At 42.9% G+C, this 19,337-nt stretch overlaps 1 pseudogene; it reads right to left on the minus strand.

The window, feature by feature from the left end:
* Positions 1-18,463: 18,463 nt before the first annotated feature.
* On the minus strand, positions 18,464-18,516 carry LOC148521448 (U2 spliceosomal RNA; annotated as a pseudogene).
* Between the last annotated feature and the right edge of the window lie 821 nt (positions 18,517-19,337).

The raw sequence follows: 19,337 nt of genomic DNA on the forward strand, positions 1-19,337 counted from the left end.
GAGAATTCAGTGAGTTATTGGAACATGCAGAGAATGAAAACAAACAGCAAGTGGTTGGATTGTAAGATGTTTATCACTGTTACACATGCACATAGCAGGCAGTTCCAGCTCCAAAACTACGATACAAAAACACTAACTAGTTATGTGAAGGTAGTTGGCAGCATTCACAGAGCAAAGCAATGATTGTGTGTCAGGAATTTAGCACTCATGCTGCCTGCTATGTGCAGGAAAGCACAGTTCCATATGCTAATATATACAAGCATGCAAAGCGAACATATGTGGTTAACCTTAGGGGCCTAAATCATAGCGCACCCCTTGTGTTTCAGAATCCTGTTGCAGTCCATGGGCTACTGTGGCTGTTGTTATGCCCCTGCCGATATGTATGAGTCACAGAAACACAAAAAATTCCTTCATAAAAATGGCTTCCAGTAATAGTTTTATATTGTCTCATACATAAATGAACAATAAAAAAAGATTACAAGTATACTTTAATTAAACTATAATCCAAATTCTAGAAGGAATCCTCAAAAAACTGCTGCTCATATAGTATAAGTAATAATTCTTAATTCTGTACTTTCACAATATTTGAAGCTCCGTTAGCTATATAAGAATAAATTCTGCCTGACCAGACTCCCACCCACTCCAGTACTTCACCTCTTCACTATAGTCTACCCCACTCACTCCTATACTACTCTCTCTATACGCTCTACCTGCCATGCTCACCGGTGATATGGTCTCTGCTTTGTCCCTCTGCCTTGACTGTAGGCTTTCACGGGCAGAACCCTCTTTACAATATGTCTTCTGTCAGCACCTTGTTTGTCCATCTCAAATGTACATAGCTGCCATGTTCCTACTGTATGTTTAACTTATTTTGTATGCGTGTTATGTTTTTATATTGCGCTGCTGAGTTTGAGACACCTTAAAAATAAGCAATAACATATATAAAAGAAATTGACCTGAGCCTCAGGCTTTTATATTGTAACTAAATTCCTTGGTGATGCTTAACATCCTTGTGTTTCAAAGAAGAGCCTGTATTATCCCATATGACATCAAAAAGAATAAACATTCCAAGAGCCAATCAAGCAGGATCACATGTTCTACTTTTTTTGTCTATGCTTCTGTTTTCTGCCCTAAGAATGGCCTTTTGATCTCCATAGTGATTGTTCATTCCATTTTAAAGTACTTTATAAGCTTCTCCATAATAGGCGAACATACAGTATGAACACATCTGAGGTGGAGGGGCAAAGAAGGCTGAACGCCTATGGAAATGTACCTTTTAAGAGGTAGTGATAGTTAAAGCACACATTACCTCTAGCACATCTACAGTAGTTTATGGGTTGATTAAAACTAGTGACTACAGTAGAGGTGTAAAACAGATTAAGATACAAATAATCCAATAAGTAGAGATTTTTTTAATTGTTTGATTGCCTAGAGCTGTCCGAAACTGAAAGAAAGGCAAAACACAATATTCATCCCACATATAGAACATATCAGTATATCAGAATATTTTGAGCGGTTAGCTCTATGTTAAACAAAATACTGAAGTAGTGCTATAAAAGGCACTCAGTACTAAAGCTCTCATCTCACAGCTTTAGAGAAGTTTTAATATCAGATTGCTGCATCTAAAGGGCACATCGGAAGCTGAAATTCATTGCCAACTTGTCAAGGTATACTGTGATAACGTCATGCAATGGAAACAGATTTAGGGTTTGGTGCACTGCCTTTGATATTAGCAGAAAAAACATTCAAGATGAGCAGTGATACAGCCAGCCAAGCATGTCCACCACAGATGACAATTTCTGCCGCATTGAAGGTCTGATTCAAGAGGACAGGCACATTCAAGTTAGTGATATTGCTGATGAACTGAACATTTCAGTGGGTACAGTGCTCAACATTGTTCATGACCAACTGGGGTACAGGAAAAAGTGTTCAAGCTGGGTACCAAAACAACTCCCAGAAGTTCACAAAACCAACAGGATGGCATTGTCTCTCATGCACTTGACACTGTACCATGAGGAGGGAGTGCAGTTGCTGAAGAGTATTGTTGCAGTTGATAAAATGTGGGTGCATCATGTGACACCAAAGACGAAGCAAGGATCTATGACATGGAAACACGCATCATCCCCACGTTCAAAGAAATTGAAGACAACTTCATCAGCAAAAAAGTTCATGATGACTGTGTTTTGGGACCACAAGGGTATGCTTCTTGTTGATTTCGTCACCAAGGGAGATACTGTGAATGCAGTCTGCTATTGTGACACATTGAGACACTTGCATAGGGCAATTAATTGAGAACGAGCTGGGTTGCTGCAAACAGGCATTGTATTTATAGTGCATAGTGCACACCCAATGCGTTTCGTCAACATGGGCTTCATCAGGGGGTGCTGATAAAGTCTGTGTTGACAAAACACGTTGGGGGTGGTCTAGCAGATGTGAGACATGGTGACATCACGAGCCGGGTTCCAGCTTGCGGAGGACTGGATAAGACCACTGTCACTACAAGCCATTAGATTATATACCGGATGCAATCTAGGAGCATTGGGGGATGATCGTGAGAATGATTACTTCTGATGTACAGTACATGAGCATTTGGTGCAGTAAAATTGTTGTTTACCTTTTACTCATGAGGTGCGCCTTTCTCATATATATAATATATATATATATATATATACAGTCAGGTGCATAAATATTGAGACATTGACAGAATTTTCATATTTTGGCCTCTATTCACCACCACAATGGCTTTGAAATGAAACAAACAAGATGTGATTTAACTGCAGACCTTCAGATTTAATTTGAGGGTAATTACATCCAAATCAGGTGAACGGTATAGGAATTACAACGGTTTCTATATGTGCCTCCCAATTTTTAAGGGGCCAAAAGTAATGGAACTATCAACTCAAAAGCTATTTCATGGACAGGTGTGGGCTATTCCCTCGTTATTTCATTATCAATTAAGCAGGTAAAAGGTCTGGAGTTGGTTCTAGGTGTGACATTTGCATTTGTAATCAGTTGCTGTCGACTCTCAATATGAGATCCAAAGAGCTGTCACTATAAGTGAAGCAAGCCATCATTAGGCTGAAAAATCAAAACAAACCCATCAGTGAGATAGCAAAAACATTAGGTGTGGCCAAATCAACTGTTTGGAACATTCTTTAAAAGAAAGAATGCACCGGAGAGCTCAGCAATACCAAAAGACCCGGAAGACCACGGAAAACAACTGTGGTGGATGACAGAAGAATTATTTCCCTGGTGAAGAAAAACCCCTTCACAACAGTTGGCCAAATCAAGAACACTCTCCAGGAGTTAGGTGTATATGTGTCAAAGTCAACAATCAAGAGAAGACTTCACAAGAGTGAATATAGAGGGTTCAACACAAGATGTAAACCATTGGTGAGCCACAAAAACAGGAAGACCAGATTAGAGTTTGCCATTCAACTTCTAAAAAAGCCATTACAGTTCTGAAACAACATCCTATGGACAGATGAGACAAAGGTCAACTTGTACCAGAGTGATGGGAAGAGAAGAGTATGGAGAAGGAAAGGAACTGCTCATGATCCAAAACATACCACCTCATCAGTGAAGCATGGTGGTGGTAGTGTTATGGCGTGGGCATGTATGGCTGCCAATGCAACTGGTTCCCTTGTATTTATTGATGATGTGACTGCTGACAAAAGCAGTAGAATGAATTGTGAAGTGTTTCAGGCAATATTATATGCTCATATTCAGTCAAATGCTTCAGAACTCATTGGACGGCACTTCACAGTGCAGATGGACAATGACCCAAAGCATACTGCAAAAGCAACCAAAGAGTTTTTTAGGCTAAAAAGTAGAATGTTATGCAATGGCCAAGTCAATCCCCTTACCTGAATCCGATTGAGCATGCATTTGATGAAGACAAAACTGAAGGGAAAATGCCCCAAGAACAAGCAGGAACTGAAGACATTTGCAGTAGAGGCCTGGCAGAGCATCACCAGGGATGAAACCCAGCGTCTGGTGATGTCTATGCGTTCCAGACTTCAGGCTGTAATTGCCTGCAAAGGATTTGCAACAAAGTATTAAAAAGTGAAAGTTAGATTTAGGATTGTTTAGTTTGTCCCATTACTTTTGGCCCCTTAAAAAGTGGGAGACACATATAGAAACCATTGTTATTCCTACACCGTTCACCTGATGTGGATGTAATTACCCTCAAATTAAATCTGAAAGTCTGCAGTTAAAGCACATCTTGTTTGTTTCATTTCAAAGCCATTATGGTGTTGTGGTGGTGAATAGAGGCCAAAATATGAAAATTCTGTCAATGTCCCAATAATTATGCACCTGACTGTATATATATATATATATATATATATATAATTTATTGTGACAAGAAACTAGAACAGTGTTTGAGGGCTTGATTTCTGACCAGCACTGAGAGCTTTTTGGGCTTTGGTAAAAGCTTGTCAAGGGTTCCTGGAGTTATGGATGGAGAGTTAGGGCAGACTCCATCAATTAGGCCCAGTTCGGGTCTTAGAGCCTTTAGCCTTAGAAAAGGCTAATTAGTGAATTAACCTGCATAAGGATGTTAAAAGGCTGTCAGTCTGGTCATCATGTTGCTCACTGCCTGTGGAAAGGGACTGCAGAGTTTCTGAGAGGTAAAACCTGCTACTCAAGGGTGTATTTATAATTGGTGCAAGGTGTGCGGTGCACAGGAGGGGCTCGCACCACACACCCTGCACCCATCCTTTTTTTTTCATACTTACCCCTCCGATGTCATGTGGAGTAGCACTGCTGAAAACGCCTGGAAAATGGCCACTGTGGCCATTTTCCAGCGTTTTGTGCATGTGCAGTAGGTAATCACTGGGAAAATGGCTGCAGCGCCATTTATCCGGTGAACAGCGCATGAGCAGTAGACTCCTGGCACACTCTAGTGCCTGGAGCCTACTGCTGCTGTCAGTTCACTGTCGGCAGTCGGGTAGAGAGGAGAAGTCCCCAGACTGGGATTGAACACAGGCCCCCTCCTCTTTTAATATGCCCCTGCTGTTACTTGATACAAGTGAGCTAGACTTATTGAAACCTCTTATGTTTTGTAGTGTCAGTCAGGAATGACTTATGTTTAGTTAGCACCGGACAGACAAGGTATTTATTTTGATGTTTTAGTTTATTTTTTTGCTTAATAAAAATTGCTGAGGCCATTTGCAGCATAAGAGTGAAGGTTGTCTTATTGGTGCTGCACTAATGTCAATTAAAATATAACTTTTATTTTGGTTCTATAATATATATGTGTATTAATTAACAGCAAAATATTTAAAACCTATATATACAGACATGTATTTGTGAAATTCCAACTAAATAAAGATTGTGATAATAAAAACTGAAGAAAGTTACGCTGTATGTTTACTTCAATTATAATAATCAGATTGACTCACAGGGGGTAAATTTACTAATAATTGAGTCTGGGAGACTTTGCTTTTTTTTCAACTCGATTAGCTTCACCTAAACTCAAGTGATTTGAAGCTCCTGAGACTCTCAAATTTACAAAGAAGGGAGTTTAGCTGAGAGTGAGATGGCCGATGGTGAAGCAGAATGAGATTTCTCTGACGAGTAGCAGGGTTTGCAGGAGATTTCTCCCCTGAGTACCAGGTTTTGCAGGAGATGACTCACTCGAGATTGCAGTGTCTTCTCCCTGTAAAATCTCCCGAGCAAGCAGCCTGCACATATCAGTGAGATATGTGTAAGCTGCTTGTGGTGTACCTGTAAAAAAATGGGTTAAAAAAAATGACATAGGGCCCCCCACTACAGCAAAACCAGCCCCAGGCTTGCCAGCCTATCCTGGTTTCTAAGATTACGGGGAACAAAATGTGTATGGGTCCCCGTAATTTAGAAACCAACACCAGGCTGCAGGGACAGTCCTGATTTTAAATATAGGGGGGAAAAATTGCATAAGGTCCCCCATATCTTTAAAACCAGCACCAGACCCACTCCGGGTCCAAAGCATTAGCAGTCCAAGCTGGTTAAGCTTTAGGGGGGGGGACCACTATATAACCAAACCTAAGGATGAAAGGTAAGCATAATTAACTTCACTTTACTACTTCACTGCATTTTTTCTGAATTTCTCAATAACAAACATTTGGCTTAGGGGTGCCGTGAAAACAATGCTGATGCACTAGGGCGCCGTGATTCAAAAAAGTTTGGGAACCACTGCAATAAGTGCTTGAAGATTGAATAAATCTCACATTTAACGTTGTCTATACATTCTGTACATTTAAGTCTATCACGATGTAATCAGCTCAACAGACTAGGGATAATATGATAGTTCATAGATAAATTTACACAACCTATCATTCGCCAGCTACTGCACATATAGTAACAATTTGCTACAGTTATTACATTTGCAGATTGTTATATTAGTATCAAAATTGTAACCTCGTGGGAATCAAGCAAACAGGCTGACGATATCACACAAGAATCTCCAGATAGACACACTCAGTGACTGGACATAGCTCTGTTAGTGGTCACTCCCTGTCTGTATAATTAGATAAAATAGCTTTATTTGCACACATTTATGTTAGTACAACTCATTATTGTGATGCCACTTTCTGATGCCATTCAAATATTTGAAAGTCATTTAAATCTCACACACAGGGGCCAATTTATCAAGGATCGCTTTTGCAAAGCGATCCGGGCACGCCAGTAACGCCCCGATCGCTTTGCAAAAAGCGATCTCTTTGGCCGGATGTATCATCCGGGACATGCAGGAACACGGGCTCTGAAATTATACGTGGTGTAGCCCATAGGCTACAGTGGCTAATGCCACCTTCAGATGGCGTTAGCTGCCGGGGCCAATATCTGGAATGCATCGGATTCTGGACATTGGTAAATTGGCAGCATCGGTTCCCCCATAGAAACATATGGGGAAGGCGGCTGCCAGCGGCAATGGAGGGATCACAGCAGGTATTGGAGATACATGCTGCGGTCCCTCCTTCATACATATGGGGGATACTTAGTATTTGAGGTACACCCCCAAAAACGGGTGTTTTCGGGGAATTTACCTCAAATACACTTTGATAAATGGGCCTCTAAGTTTTATGTGGATTCTGTATGTTATTTCTGTCAGATCGTATTTAGCTCATCTAGCTAGGGGTAATATGATAGTTCATTGGTACACATTCACAGATCACCATCTGCCTGCTGCTGTTCATACAGTAACAATTTGCCACAATTGTTACATTTGCAGAGTGCTATATTATTGTCTTAATTATAACTTTTGTGGGAAACGAGCAGGAGGCTGTCAGTATCACGTAAGATTAACCAGGCAGATATTATCATAACTTAGAATAACTTGACGTCATATCAAGTAACTCCCTGCCTATATGGTCAGGTGAGGCAGTTTCATTTGAACACACTGAGATTTAGTATTACACATCATAATAATTCATAATAACAGCGGGACTGCTGCCGAAGCGCGTTTCGCAAGTAAAGTGCTTTTTCAAGGCTTGAAAAAGTTGTTACTTTAATGATATTTGCCTGGTTAATGTTACATGATACTGACAGCCTCTTGCTTGATTCTCACAAAATTTATATTTAAGATAATAATATAGCACACTGCGAATGTAACAATTGTGGCAAATTGGAAGGATGTCACGAGGGGACCCAGAATCTCAATCCTGGGTCCTGACTTTACAAACTAGCTCAGAAAAATAATAAATATACTGTAACACTACTCCCAATTTAAACAAAGAATTTTTGATAGCAGGGCCAGACTGGCCATCTGGCGCCTGATGGGCTGGTCCAGACTGAAACCTGTGCGAGCAGCTCTGCCTCCTGTCACACTGTTTGGCCAGTATACTGATAGATGGGGGCTTGCTGTGAGGTTATGCCCCTGTGCGACAAGGCCATGTCCCCTTTGTGCTTGCTTACAGCATGCTACACATGAATTCATGGCCAGGGCTGATATGGATCCCCAGCCCATCCCTGCTTGATAGCAGGGCTGCCATAAGGGGGAGCCTGCTGAGACTGGAGTCCCGTGCACTAACAAAGAGGGGGGCCAGCCCAAAATCCCACTGCCTGCCCTCTTCACCACCCGCCCACATTCCCTCCCGCTGCCTGCTGCCCGCCTACTTCCCTGCCCTCCATCCAGACTGGCCGCTATCCGCCCACCAACCTGTCTGCCATGCAAAAAAGTTTTTTTAGGAGACCCGGCATGTGACGTCATGGCATCACACAGTGCCACTGAAAAAGAGGAGCCCTGTCACATGGAGAGTAGACTCAGACCAATAAGAATAAGTTAAGTGTGGGGGCTAGCTGGGGCAGGAGAGACAGAAGGGGTCTGGCTGGGGAGACACAAAAGGGAAGCTGGCTGGGGAGACAGAATGTGGAGCTGGCTGGGGAGACACAGAAGAGGGGCTGGCTGGGGAGACACAGAAGGGGTGCTGGCTGGAACTGGAGAGACACTGCATGGCAGAAACAGTTGCAGAAACATGGGGGGGTGGGGCCCTACCTATTTTGTTAGTCCCATGCCCAACAATTTCTGATGGCAGCGCTGCTTGAAAGTATAACTATAACTTATTATTTAGGTGTTGTTTCCTCTCATATTTTATTATGTAGAATTATATAAACAAATGGAAATTGTTCCCTGAATACGTGCTTAATTTTTGTGCATGAGAAAATCTTTACTTTTGTCTCTTTTTTAAAATACTGTAAAAGATCAATTATAGTTCAATAAATCTGTGAACATACATTTATGTAGCAAAATGTATTTCATTAATTTGATTTCTAGCTATAAATTAATGGTCGGTAATGAAGTACTGTAAGTAAGGCAAGCTGTAATAGACAGCAGCATCCACTTAAGCGTAGGGTATGGACTCTGCGGTGAAGCTATAGGAATGATTAGCAAGCAGAGGGATGTGACCTATTGTATTATTCATAATAATTAGCTTATGTGACACTTCTATTGCATACAAAAGGAAATGGTGTGATCTGCTTGGCCGTTCTGTATAAATGATCCACTCAGCAATATGCCAAAAGAAAAAGCAAGTGGAGTTGCTGGCTCAGCTTCACCATGGATATAATTTAAGGTTTGCTCAAGTGATTCTTTAAAACTGCATAAAAGCAATTCTACTGTGCCTTGGAGACAATATTCCTGTAATAGTCTGTGCATATATCTGCATGATTTCTTATAGTCATTTAAATTTTGTACATTGTTCATTTATTTTTGTGCAAAAGGAACAAGGCAATCATCAGAAATTAAAAGTAGTGATTTTGCACATTAGATTTCTTCAGACAGCATTGTGTTTCAGAAACATTAAATGTTTATAACCGATAGGAAATCATTAATAAATTGCTATCAGTATAGCAAGTCAACTTCCATAAAGAGGGTATATACTGTATGTATGAAAGTAAAAAAAGCAAAGATCAATCTTGACCATTATGATTATGACAGACTCAGTAAATATTACTGCAAAAAAAAGCTACTTAAAACTGTAAGCAATACATTTTAAAGGACAAAGCTCTGTTTTTAAATTTTAGACACACCAGCTGATGTACCCGGTTTCACCCAGGTAGACCTTAGATATTTACTGTTTCCATTTCCATCTCACCACTCTAGTAATGCATCCCCTCCCTCACTGCTATAGTAAGACATTACCATCCCTCATCTGTTTACATTTCCCTCCCATGCCCGTGTTGTAACACATTTAAAATTCCCCTCCCTCACCTGTGTAGAAATACAATCCCTCTTTCACACCTGTAGTAACACATTGCCCTCACTCACACCTGTAGTAATTTATTCCTTTCCTTCACCTAACAGTAACACATTCCCTTTCCTCTCCCATGTTGTAATACATTCCCTTCCTTCACCACGTAGTAACAGTTTTGACATTCCCTTCCATTCCTGTGTAGTAACACATTCCCTTCCCTCACCTCTATAGTAACACATTCCCTTCTCAATGCTATTGTAACTAATTTTCCTCTCTCACCTGTTTAGTAACACATTCCGTTCCCTCACTATTCAATTAGGGGAGCCACACCAACTGCGAGTGATGTTTGGCAGCACTTGAGATGACAATTGGTGTTTGAATATTGAACTGTGCTGCAGCCATGATGAAACAGTCAGGCAGGACATTGTACAGGAGGAGGTAACATTTGATCCCCTTAGGAGTAAAATTTTTTAAAAATCCCTTCTTAGTGGGCACCTACATCATAGAAGGAATATACTGCCCGAGTTTTATGTTTCTAGGTCCAGGGGTTTGGGCTGTGTGTTGATGAGTCAGTTAGACAGTGAGTCATTCAGTCAGTCTGTCAGAAGAGAAATTGCATCACTTGATTGGGATTATTGCCAGGGTATTGTTGGTAAATGTTATGATGATTATATTGGTAGGTACTTATTTAAGTTGTGGATGAATATTTCAATAGATCTAGAACAAATCCATTTAAAAATAAAACTGTCTGAGCTCTTGACATCCTCCTTTGCCAAGAGATCTTGACAGTCAGCCACCACTACTGATTGCTTTTGAGAGAACTTCATTAATGTTGCAAAAAATATTAAACAGTTATCCGTGAAAGCTGCAGAGAAGTTGATAAGTTTTCATTTTATTTTTCAATTATAAGACAGCAAATCTTAATAAAAATGTGTGATTATCATATTATTATGTCTGTTCTACACATTAGTGTGCAAGTTAAGAGGGCAGAACTGTATCTCTCAAGTACCAGCATTACTACTCTATATCCGCCATCCCAGGATAGATAACTCTATGAAGATAAGCAGCCCAGCATACTGGGCAGCTAAAGTGTGATCCCTCTGGGTGAACAGATACTGAAATACATTATTTATGCAAAACAGTTCTTAAGTTCAAACTTTTCAATAAACAAACAAAAAACCCATTGACCTGACAATAGGTTATCTTAGACTCATTGTATATCAATATGCATGATTATTATTACTAGTATAGGGACCCATCCCCCACTCTGTCCAGGGATGCCCCCTTTTCCCACAGCTCCGCCCCCTGCTGTGACTGATGCTCATCCCACCCCTTGCCCCACTCCCATTCTTACCCCTGCTGGCCACAGGGCTTGCTGATTCAGATATGTACGCAGTGCCGATATTTATTCAGTAGAGCAATTATCGATCAACTGCACATGCATCTTTGAGGCAATTTTTGTGCAGCAGCTGCATACATATCTGAGGCACGTCCACAGTAGGAGTAGTCTTTGGGGTGCTCTCCAGCTCCCACTGTGCGCACATTCTGGAGATGTGACAGACCTTATGAAATTATAATGTAGATGATTTATTTATAAAGTACTGATATATGTGCTAATATATTATACAGAACTGTGGGGTCTATTTACTAAGCAGTGTTAGGAGACAGAGTGAAAAGTGATAAGAAAGTGATAAGGTGCCAGCCAATCAGCTCCCACCTGTCATCTCACAGGCTGTGTTTGAAAAATGACAGTTAGGAGCTGATTGGCTGGCACCTTATCACTTTCTTATCACTTTTCACTGTCTCCTAACACTGCTTAGTAAATGGACCCCTAAATGTTTTATTTAAGCAAAGTATTATGTAACATTACTTAACAAGGATGGTAAATGTGACCATACCCAAATGAGTTTACAATCTAAGGCAGGGGTTCCCTACCACGGTCCTCAAGGCACACTAACAGTCCAGGTTTTAAGAATAGCCATACTTGAGTACAGGTGACTTAATTAGTACCTCAATTACTTTGATTTAACTATCTGTGCTCAAGCATGGGTATCACTAAAACCAGGACTGTTGGTGTGCCTTGAGGACCAAGGTTGGGAATCACTGATCTAAGGGATGTGGAGAACAACTAATACATAAGATCGTGTACTGTGGCTACTGCAATGCCTTATCAGTCACAAAACATAGAGTAGCATTGGCATTTTTGTGTGGTACAGTGTGTGTTACTATGCATGTGTACCAAAACTGGGTACATATACATCCATCTATATTTTTTAAGATATTTGTTTCCTTATAACTGGAGAGGCAGAATGGAGGCAGGCAGAAGATTGGTAACATACGAGGGTGTTCACATGGTATGCAGTCGGGAAGCCGGCGGACGTAATCCCGACGATGATTGGTGTAGTGGTTAGCATTACTACCAGCACTGAGGTCTTGGATTCGATTCCCAATTTGCTATATGTGTGGAGTTTGTATGTTCTCCTTGTGTATGAGTGGGTTTCTTCTGTGTACTCTGGTTTCCTGCCACAATCCAAAGACCTACTGGTTGGTTAATTGGCTGCTGATCAAATAATAACCCTAGCGTATATGTGGTAGGGAATATAGATTGTGAGCTCCACTGGGGCAGGGATGTGAATGACTAAATATTCTCTGTTAAGTGCTGCAGAATGTGTATGCTATATAAATTACTGATAATAAATAAATAATAATACTGCTGCACTATGTTGCCTTTGAGTACTACGTCCTACATGCAACTCATATTGTTGGATTGTCTATCCTACGGCCAGGATTTTTTCTGCATTCATCACTGAGCAGCATCTGCTGATATCCATTGGTTTGGATCACTGATTGTATCTTGGAGTGGTATCTGCAGGTCAGCTAAGTCTATCTCCTCTGAAGCTGCATCTGATAAATTATTACAACTTTGAGTTTAAGTATTGCAAATAACCAAGGACCATTGATCATATAGCATTCTATGGGAAAAAGGTTTGCTATAGGTGAAAACCTTGTCAAGATCAGTTATAATTTATCATGTGTATGAGTGAAATAATAAAGATTATTACAAGTCTCTGCTGCAGCTCATGGGCCCCATACATCTGCGACGTATTGCCGTGATCCTGCGATGCTGCAACCCAGCATCGCAGGATCGCAGAAATACAACATGTTGGATTTTGGCGATTTGGCGATCACAATCAAAAAATGATCGCGATCGTCAAATCGGGGACATTTAACATGTCAAATGTCAGCAATCCGGAGACAGATCGCTGAACATCGATGGTGGGCGATCGTAAATTTCCGATGGGCGATCAGAAATTTCCGATCGCATCCCTGCATAGCGACGATCCACCGCAGATGTATGGGCACCTTAAGTCATGCTATTCTGCTTACTAGGCAGAATTTTCTTTTCTCTTGATTGAGGGCCTGATTCAGAGGTGGAGTTTGCAAAGTTGTCCGATTGTTTTTTGCACTGTACATGCGTCCGAGTCACACTGCACATGCATACCGATGGCTACCCTGAGTGGACCACAGAACAAATTTGGATGCTGTCAGAGGCAATTTCAGTTGGTGTTTCTGGGTAGTAACAGAGGTGTGGCTAGCTAGATGTGGGCGTATCCCAGCCAGAGACTGCATCTGTTTTTGCAGCTGCACTGGTAATGGCAACCAAGTTCCGACGGACATTCTGAGCAACCATAGGGCTGATCTAATGTAAAATGGTGCCACCGATGTGTGTCCGATGGTGCGATTTTTTATGCAAAGTGGTGGTTAGCGATGCAGACGGTGGACGTCTCTGTATGAATCCCAACCGCTGCTGTATTAGCATAAAGATGCAGTAGTGCTGTGTAAAAAGATTAGCATCTATCTCTGAATCAATCTTGGAGTTACTGACACTGAGGGACACTTCTTCTACTTTCATCTTTTCTGTCCACACAGTGTGAGTCTGTAGCAACCAAAGGGATTTCTTATTTTCTTCAAATCAACCATGGAGAGACTATATAGTACAAAAAATAAATTATTCCCAAATATCTTAAGCATGTGCTGGAGGTATCAATTGGGACTCATACATATGTGGTGGGAATATCGGGTAATATTATCTGACCCTGGCTATTGGCTTCTTAGTCACACTAATGCCGGGTACACCTAATGCCGGGTATACTGCATATCGTACCTCGGGTACACATTAGAACGAGGTTATGAACAACAGAAGGATCTCTCGTTCCATCCTTTATTACCTGCAATGGGGCCGCATGCGATAGTGCAGCACAGCCATCCGTACCGTGAGAGAGCGCATATTGGGCATACACACAGTGATGCGGCCGATATGTTGTTCCGATTCAGCCGTAAACGGTATATTGAACCGGCATCGTCTAAGTTTGTACCCAGCTTAATACTCATTTTTTACTTAAAAAATTCAGCTTCAAAACATCTGTCCTGGCAGTTATTCCCGTCCCCATCTCCTCGGATCACAGTAGAGTGTTTCAGTAGTATTGACTTCTACATACAGTAAGTAAGGAAGATATCAATCTCTGTTCTTTTTATGGATATTCAGGATTTATGTTCATATAGATATATTGGCTGGAATTTTAAAATATTGCCTCTTATAAATCTCTCTTAAAAAAACTTAGATTTAACTTTGACTCCCAACCCTGATATTATTTTCTTTTAGATTCAAAGTTACTATGTGAAATGTAATTGTGAAGTAAACATTATCAAAATGGGATTTTGGTACCTACCGGTAAATCCTTTTCTCTGATTCCACAGGGGACACTGGAGTTGCTTACGCTGGGGTATAGAGGCGTGGATAACTTGAGCCGGCACTTTAAATAATTTAGAAGTGTGAAGCTTCTCCCCCTCTATTCCCCACCAGCCCTCAGTTTAGAAAATGAAGACCGAGAGGAGATGGAGAACAAGTGGAGTAAAAAAGGAGAGAAGAACACACAATAATCAAAGCATACAACATACGGAACAAACCGAACAGGCAGGCTAAGAGCGCAGAGGTGGGCATCCAGTGTCCCCTGTGGAATCAGAGAAAAGGATTTACCGGTAGGTACCAAAATCCCATTTTCTCTTTCATCCACTAGGGTACACTGGAGTTGCTTACGCTGGGGACGTCCCAAAGTTTTCCCCTCGGGCGGGGGCACTCTGTGGGACCTGCAGAACCAGACGGCAAACTTGATGCCGAAGCAGCAAACGTATCAAAACTGTAACATTTGACCCACGTGTGAACTGAAGACCAAGTGGCCGCATGGCACAATTGTGACCTGGAGGCGCCCCTAACGGCCCCCCATGACACACCCACAGAACGTGTGGAATGAGCCGAATGGACGTAGGAGGCCGACAGTCAGCACTAATATAAGCCTGAAGACTAATCAGCATAATCCAATGTGCCAACGTCTGCTTAGGCTCTGGTCAACCTCTCCGAACAGCATCATAGAGGACAAAAAATAAAACGACTCTGACTTGCGGAGGGAAGCGGAGAGCTCTAACTACATCCAAAGTAGAAGAATTACCGGAGTCCTCCACCAAAGACGGTACCCAATAGGCTGATTGGCACGGAAAGCCGACCCAACCCTGGGAACACAAGCTAAGGTGGCTTATAGGACAGAGCACCCAAAACTAAACTCTACGAGCCAAAGCTAGAGCCAGGAGGAGGACACTCTTCCAAGACAAATACTTAATTAAAGCTAAGTACCAGGGAGCTATCGGTGGTACAAAAGTAACATCTGCCCTCAGGAATGAGGGCCAATTTTCGTTGAAAGATAATAGAAAGGGCAGAACCTGCACCTTGAAAGTTCAAAGGTGAAGACCAGAATCCAGTCCCATCTGAAGAAAAAAACAGAAACCGGGACAACCGGACGGAAGACCCGACTGGAATACCATTCGATATAAGAACGCCAAATGCGATAAAGCGCAGCCGAAACTGGCTTCCTGGCGCGTAGCATGGTGGGAATCAGAGTCTGGGATGCTTCTGCATTAAAAGATATCGGTTTCAGGAGCCACCCCGTTAAACGCAGCTGCGCTAATTTGGAGTGGACGAAAAGGAACCTGCTATAGAAGATCCATACGCAGATGAAGGGGCGACGGGTCGTCTACCAATAGGGACCGAAGGTCTGAGAACCAACTACTCCGAGGCCAGTTCGGTGCCACGAGAAAGCCAGAGGCTGACTCATGTCTTATCCTTTTTAGAAGGAAGAAGTGGAATCGGAGGAAAAAAGGTAAACGAAGTTGTAGATCCATGAAACTGCCCGAGCGTCTACTGCCTCCACCTGTGGATCGTGAGTTCTTGACACTTATAGTGGGAGTTGAAGATTCAATCATGACTCCATGAGGTCTACCTGAAAACACCATCGACGTATCAGCGCGTTGAACACATTTGGATGAATCTTGCATTCCCCGGGATGTACATCCTGGCGACTTAGGTAATCTGCTTCCCAGTGGTCCACACCCTGGATGAATACCACCGACAGGATCACTGACTTCTTCTCGGCCCACAGCATGGCCATGCGACTACCAGTCCCGCCCTGGCGGTTGATGTAAGCGACGGCCGTAGCATTGTCGGACTGAACTCTTACCGATGAGTCTTTTGCAACTCTGAGTTCCAACACATTTATTGGCCACTTCTGATCCAGAGGGGACCATCGACCCTGAAAGTGAAAATCGAGGACTACTGCTCCCCATCCTCAAAGGCTGGCATGCGTTGTTACGATGATCCATAACCAAACCCAATGTTCGGCCCATTAAAAGACTGTTGTATTGTGTCCACCAGAGGAGGGCTACTCTGGTAACCTGGCTCAGACGGATTTGTCGCTGTTGAAGCAGAGGAGACCCTGACCCTTGTGACAACAGGTCCAGCTGAAACACTCTGGAGTGGATCCGTCTGAACTGTAGTGCCTCGAAGGCAGCTACCATCTTCCCTAAGAGATGCAGACAAAGAATTAGGGACACCTTCTTTCTACTGCTCCCTTCTTGAACTTGATTATCCAACCATGTTGGATTAGAGTGTGATATGTCAGTAAGGCATGGTTTGTTAGAAGGGATATCGATGGAGCCTTGAGGAACAAGTCGTCCAAATAGGGGATTATGTTTACTCCCGATGACCAAAGGAGAGCAATCATGACTGACATGAGATTGATTAAAATGCGGGAAGCCGAGGATAACCCGAAACGGCAATGCCCGAAACTGGTAGTGATCCTGCAATACGGCAAAACGCGGGAAGGTTTGATGTGGTTCCCAAAAGGGAACATGAAGATAGTCCTTGATATCCAGGGATAATAGAAACTCCCCTGGTTTCAACCACACAATGATGGACTGCAGGGACACCATGTTGAAACTATATATATCTTAAGATACAGGTTTTAAAGGACTAGATGTCCTAAACCGATCCATCCGGATTTGGTACTACAAACAGGTTTGAGTACAAACCCCATACCTCGTTAATGTTCTGGAACTGGAACTAGCACCGAGAATCGGAGTAGAGACTGGATAGCCCTCTGGTTGAACCCTGGCCCTGTCTGCTGGTATTGGCAGACGTGTAGGGAAGTATCGAAATGAGGGGGGACTTCGAAGTCTATTTGTTACCATAGGGAAATCAGTCTGTGAATCCACTGATCTGAAAAGGTCTAGTTCCAAACTTGTTGAAATTTCTGCAAAATGGGCTCCCACCGCAGGAGATCCCAGATGGGGCGGAAAACCGTCATGCCAGCTGTTTCTCAACTGGTTTAGGTTCCTGTCGACCTGCAACATTGTGTGGATGACCTCTACCTCTGTTGCCTCTTGCTTGCGTGGGAGCACCTCTGGCTCTACCACGAAAGGAATGTGGCACACGAAAGGAAAGAAACAAAGGTCCCATGTAAGATCCTCTGGGAACCGGAGCAGTCGAAGGGAGGAAGGAAGACTTACCCCCACATGTGGCCTGGGATATCCATCTGCCCAATTCCGGGCCAAAAAGCATGTCACCAGTGAATGGTAAACCCTTCACTGCACGCTTGGATTCTGCATCCGGTTACCAAGTGCACAACCAGAGGGCTCAGCAGTTCGAAATAGCAGAAGCAAATATGAGAGCTCCTTAGAAGCTTCTGCCAGGTAAACTGCAGACTCACGATGTGTTCAGCCAGAAGAACTTAACTGTGCCCTGGAAGTACCTGATTAACGCAATCAACTGGTCAGCCCAGCAAATCATAGCCTTGTTAACCCAGGTGGTAACTAGCATAGGTCTAAGTTAAACTCCCACTGCAGTATAAATAGAGCGCAGCGTTGACTCCAACTTGCAATCAGAAGGGTCCCTCAACAATGAGGCAGCCCGTACTGGGAGTGTAGTTTTCTTAAAGGGACAGTGAGCAGACGCGTCAACAGGGGGAGATGTTTCCCCCTCTTCTGTCATCGATGACGGAAATGGGTAGCTGAACAGGAACCGACGAGGAATTTGGAACCTCTTATATGGTTGATTCCAGAAAATTTTAGCCTACAGCACCTGGTATTCCCAGGCAGTCTCCCATTAACCAGGCCTGACCCTCTGAGATCAGGCATGTTCAGGGTGGAGTGTCCCTAGGGCCGCAAAAACTGAAAAACAGATGACCCTTTTTGTTGGTCACTGAGAAGATAGGTAGCGTCCAATTACATTGTAATTGTTCCAGGCTAACTGAGTACTGCTGTTCTGACCCTGACACAGGGAGTAACGTACTCAAATAATACACACTCCTGGGATGCAGGAACTATATCCACAGGTAGATTAAATACCTGCTTGACCGCCAGAAATAAGAATTCCACCCCAGTAGAGGCAGACTCTATATATGGCCCACAGATAGGGGGCGTATCAGATATTAAACTGATAAGAACAGATACTAAATGGGACTCTCTTGATCTGTTTGCCTTTTTATTGCAGCCCTTTTTAACTTTATCTTAGCCAAAAGGCAGAGAAAATCTTGAGGCGTACCGTCATTATACAAACTTCCTCCATTCACGTTCCTTAGTATCCTCTGTTGTGAGGATTTCCTTGTCAGACCCTCACTGACTGGAGAACAGTCATTAGGGGCCGTCTTTGGTAGGGAGTGGAGGGACTTGAAACAGCGGTACCTATAACCTGTACTAGGGTGTCTAGAGACTTGGTTAACCCTGACACCCTGGGAGATGCGAGCCTCAGCCAACTGTGACGTTAAGTCAGCCATCACTCGTACCATGCCATAGGTGATAGATTACTAAACAAGCATCACATAACATGCTTGTACAGTTTGAACAAACATCTTTTGCAAAGAGTTTGGCATTCAACCATAGTCACCCATACAGAGGAACAGATATAGAAGACAGAAGGCTAGTTTGGGAAACAGAGGAGGAGATCACACAACTCCCTTCCCAAAGAATTGATTCCCTGCTGTACTCTCCCCTGTGCTCACAGGCTCCCAGGGATGCAATAAGGAGAACCAGCCCTTCTGTAGTAGTGCTGCTACACTCTTCCTAAATTGGAGAGCTGCAGTCAGACACATGTGAAACGGCAGCCATGCTGTTCTAACAGCCGCTGCCGCTCTGAATGGAGACAGAGAGCTTCGCACTGTTAGGCTCCGCCCCCTTCTTCATGCCCTAAGGGCTCTGAAAATGGCAGTCGCGCTGGAGCTTTCACCTCCCCCTGTGAAGCCCCACTGAGTAGGAGCGCTATGCACGGGTGCCAGTGGG

This window comes from Taudactylus pleione, unplaced genomic scaffold, assembly GCF_031769625.1.
Source record: "Taudactylus pleione unplaced genomic scaffold, aTauple2 ptg000162l, whole genome shotgun sequence".
Taxonomy (NCBI): Eukaryota; Metazoa; Chordata; class Amphibia; order Anura; family Myobatrachidae; genus Taudactylus; species Taudactylus pleione.